This window comes from Astatotilapia calliptera, chromosome 14 (assembly GCF_964374335.1).
Source record: "Astatotilapia calliptera chromosome 14, fAstCal68.1, whole genome shotgun sequence".
Taxonomy (NCBI): Eukaryota; Metazoa; Chordata; class Actinopteri; order Cichliformes; family Cichlidae; genus Astatotilapia; species Astatotilapia calliptera.
In genome coordinates, this window is record NC_137435.1 from 17,118,396 (window position 1) to 17,123,481 (window position 5,086).

The 5,086-nt window shown below is 37.6% G+C and overlaps 1 long non-coding RNA gene across 1 annotated transcript; it reads right to left on the reverse strand.

Annotated features, from left to right (window-relative positions):
* Positions 1-302: 302 nt before the first annotated feature.
* LOC145420135 (uncharacterized) lies at positions 303-4,544 on the reverse strand. Its single transcript, XR_013901432.1, has 4 exons — positions 4,412-4,544; positions 3,550-3,756; positions 1,002-1,088; positions 303-467 (listed from the first exon to the last, which is right to left on the reverse strand). It is a non-coding gene; the product is annotated as an uncharacterized LOC145420135 (long non-coding RNA).
* Positions 4,545-5,086: the final 542 nt, after the last annotated feature.

Genomic DNA, 5,086 nt, shown 5'->3' on the forward strand with positions numbered 1-5,086 from the left:
ATATTTACCACAAATGTACAGATTTTGTACAAATCTATATATAATTTGTTGGGGAAACGAGTAATGTTTGGCTAGCACACCACCAATTAATGTATAGCGGACGAGGTCTTGGTCTTATGAAGTTAAACTCCTGATAAATAATAACTAAAAAATAACTGGAGATTTTAAAACCACAGAAAAGTAAATCAAACAGTCTCCCACTACCATAATGTATTTTAAATTGAGCTATCAAGGTATGATTAAATTGTGGACTTGTAGCCTTGATTTTTAAAGTGTTGCATTGACTATTCAGGAGTCATAGATGCATTGATGTATTTTTAATGGCGCTAACCCACTTACATAAAAGCCTTTTATTACTTGTTCAAACCTTATATCATAAGATAGACCCTTAAAACTCCATTTTAACAGGAAGAAACCTCCAGCAGAAACAGGCTCAGGGAGGGGCAGTCATCTGCCATGACCACATGCTGTGGAAGAGAGACAGAGATTAATAACAAGTAAGAATCAATGCATAGAGGTCTATTAACACATAGTGAGTGAGAAATGTGAATGAAAAAGAAAGACACCCTGATAATAATGAATTACAGTAGTCCAGCCTAGAAGAACATATCCTGGTAAGAAAAAATGACTCCAGTACCTGTAACACCTACAGCATGTGCTCATCGCGCTAATATTACGGTCAACAGTAGGCTATTGAATGCTGTACTGAGATCTGGCAGGACAAGCACAGAGATGAGTCCACTGTCAGAGGCCATAAGAAGATAATGTGTAACCTTCACTAAAGCTGTTTCTGTGCTGTGATGAGCTCTAAAACCTGAGAGAAACTCCTTATATGTCACGGCGGGTGAGGAGAGCCGTGTGAAAATAATAAATGAGGATCCAATCGCAGGCAGTAGTGGAGAAGTGAAGGTGGTTTATTGAACACGAAATAAATATGGACAAACAGCAAATGGAGCACGAACTAAACTAGACTGGAAACAACTAAACTACAGAGCACAAACCTGGACAAGAATGAGAACGAGCAGAGGAGATGGACAGTAGGGAGACCACACGGGTGAGACATGGTGGATACACAGACGGACCAGCAACTACAAACACAGAAGACACGACTTAAATACACTCAGAGAATCACAGGGAGATTACACACAGGTGGGAGACACAGCTTGGAGTCATTAACGAGACGAGAGGTAAAACTGAACACACTCACATGAGACGCAGACCTTCACAATAAAACAGGAACAAGAAGCCATCACACTAAGACGCAGACTCTACATTGACAGACAGAAAATAACACATGGGACTAGACATATACTAAGCAGACACAACCGAAGAACAAATCCTAAACACAAACAGAAACATGAAACTCTAATAATAACCATCATAATCATCATCATTAACACAACAAGAGAACAAGAAAACAATCCCTGATGCAAAATTAAACCAAAACATAATAGACTCAAAATACTGGGTGGAAACTGACCCAGAACCGTGACATTATATAAGCCATTCCTCTGTAGATGATCTGTTAGCTGTTTTACAACTACTCTTTCAAAAACTTTTGAGATGAAAGGAAGGTTGGCCTATAATTAGCTAAGACCGCTAGGTCAAGAGTTTACCTACTGCCAGCTTGAAGGTCTGTGGTACATAGCCAATTATTAGAGACAGGTTGATCATATTTAAGACTGAAGCAGTAATTAATGGTAGGACTTCCTCGAGGAGTCTTGTGGGAATGGGGTCTAAAATAATATATAATTACTTATAATTATATATTATATACAATTATATAATAAATAATTACTGAAGTCAGCTGGAGAAAAAGACTCAAAATAAATATCAATGATACTGAAAGTAGCTGTAGATAATGTTACTATGTTGTTATCTGTAAGATGATTATGTGAAAAAACAGAAAGTACACTCTTTGTTAATAGCAGTGTTACTAGCAGGCAAGTTACTTTGAAAAAGTAATTAATTAAAGTTACTAGTTACTTCTTCAAAAAAAGTAACTGAGTTACAAGATTCTAAAAGTAACTAATTATTTGAAAAGTAACTATTGAGTTACCTTGAAAAAAATGTTTAGCCCTCTAGGGTAGAAAAAGTTATATTTGTATAAGTTTATATATTTATAAACTTATATAAATGACCGCATTGCATTTTCTTGTTAGTAACGGTAACGGCGTTGAAACAATAGAAATAGTAATTAGTTAGATTACTCGTTACTGAAAAAAGTAACGCCGTTAACAACACCGTTACTTGTAACACCATTATTCCCATCACTGGTTAATAGTGTTGAAGATTTTTATCTACGTGCAAGCAGAAATGTTTGGAAAAATATTCTAAAATCACAGGTATAACTACTCAGAGAAAAATGAACAATACCACTGTTTCACTATTGCATATTACATATTTTAATATCAACTCATATTACTTACACATAGTAATGAGAAGAAACTGACAGGCTCTTAACTGATCAAGGCAGCTAAATGATCTGATGCAAATGTGATTCAACATTTTAAGAGTGGGTAATATGTCCCACTCTGTAAATGTTGTTAATCTTTACTTTATTTAAGGGAGCTCATTGTCACATTGGCAAGGCACAGAGGCCCATAGCTAATACTATTTTGAAGTGACTTGAGCAAGGTCAAGTGGCTCATAAGTAACACATAACTTCATGCATTGGGTGTATATAGTACCCCCATAAAGCGAATTGTGGGCTCAGGGGTCTAGTTCAGATGCTAACCCTAGCATGAGTTTACAACTATTCACAGATGAAAGACAAAAATGTGGTCCTACATGGCATTTGCATTAGACAATGCTTAAGTGTCCAATCAGTAAAAATCAATATTTAACTTTCCACCATAAAATCCTAACCTGACTATGGCCCAAGACATATTTCATTTACTAAGTCATGTGTCATAAGTAAACTGTATGACAAATGATATATAACAGTCGGGTCTAAATTGACTTTATACTATGCAAAACCACAATTTACATTTTCAAGTGTGAATCTTTTTACCCTTTACATGCTTTAAATTCAGAGGATGAACACTGATTGCTAAAATTGCAATTGCCAAAACAAAGTGTACCCTAAAAGAAATTGTATTTTGTTTGTTTGTTTTTTAACAGTCATCATTCAACAGAATAACATTAGACTTAACATTATTCTACCGTAATTTGGAAAAACAGCATGCTACTGCTAGAATTCTGCCATCAATTTACAGGAATTTCTAGGAGTGTATATGATTGGAGCAGAATTAGTTGACAACATAGGCATCTAAAGACTATAAAAAACTTGAGATTTTAAGATATATTCTTGCAGTTTGTGACTTTATATATATATATATATATATATATATACACACACACACACATATATATACACACACACACACACATATATACACACACACACACACATATATACACACACACACACACATATATACACACACACACACACATATATATATATATATATATATATATATATATATATACAAAAATTTTAATCTTACAATGTTTATTTATCGGATAAAATAAGTAAAATGTCACCGTTATTATTGTCCGGCCGGAAACAGGCCTGGGGTGTCCAAATTCAGAAGCTGCGTCCACCTGAGGACCCAGCCTTCGCGGTCTAAGTGGGCCGGGTCCTCCGAAAGCCGGGTGGGCCGGAAGTGAGCGACTGCGATGATCCAGCCTTCAGAATTACGTCACGAGCTCTCTCAGTGGAGTGACCCTCTGCCGTCTGCTCCTTGCTATCTAAAATATAACAGGACACTGGCGTAAATTCTCGACCATCTCACACTTCTGTTTAATCAGTTTTCTGTTTGACGTTTATTAAGCTGTGTGAAAACCGCTGGACAAACCCTCCCGAGGGATTAATAAAGTTTTATTTAATCTAATCTAATAACTTTAATCTCAGCCAAACCCATTTACTCACGAACAAATAAAACGCTGAAAAAGGCCAAACAATAACATGTTTAAGTTATTTAAGTAACTTTAGCGAAAGACCGCGGGGGTTTGAAAACGATGTGCCAGGAGTTTGCTGTTCTCGTCGGCTCAGATATTTGAAGTTTACACAGCTACATTCTCGCTTGAAAATACGTTAAAAGTTTATTTTGCGACCCAGAAAGAGTAATAAGAGTAATATTAAAACTAAGTAGCTGTAGTAATAGTAGCCATTGTTGGAAACTGGAAATGGCTGGGCCAGTCTGGGATATGGTTTTTCAATTTTGTTGACCAGGTGGGAAATCGAGGGAAATTGGGGCGAATGGTGGCTCTGGGAGATTTTCGGGAGGGGCACTGAAATTGGGGATTCTCCCGGAAAAATCAGGAGTGTTGGCATGTATGGCCTAGCATGGCCTGTAACATGACGGACACATTTTATGAATGAACTTGACTTTAAGTGACTTACAGGTTTCTTTCAAAACGACTTTCTTATATCCAGGTTCTTCCTTTTTGCTGCCATCGTCCTCTCCTCCTTGCAGGTCCTCGCAGCGCAGGTTTGCCGCTGCTAAAACTAAACAGAGCTCCCTGAAAGGCACAGCCAATCACATTGTCCATATTTGTCACATGAGGTAGAACTCCACTAGAGGACGTAATTTAACTCTTTCTGCACCGCTGGGTGAATGAGACAGATCGTTTTTCTTTTTTCTTTCTATCGGGTTTGTCTTTCTTTACTCGAAGAGATCAAATTATTGGTGGGGACAATTCAATAATCGCTGGATATTGGTGGGGACATGTCCCTTCCGTCCATGCCAAATTTCCGCCCTTGACAATCACCACACAAAATTTGAAAATGAGATCTTGAAAACTGTGGACACTAGACGGGTAACAAACAGACCAACAAACAAACAAAAAGATCGTGAAGGACCTCAGCCATCCCAACAACAGACTGTTCTCTCTGTTGAGGTCAGGAAAGCGATTCCGCTCCCTGAAGACCAACACAGAGAGACTGAGGAGGAGCTTCTTCCCGCAGGCGATACGGTCTCTCAATCACACCACCACACAGTACTGACCCACACATATGGTTCTTACACACACACTGAACATTCTGGACATTGTTTTCACTTCATCACTTAAATCACTT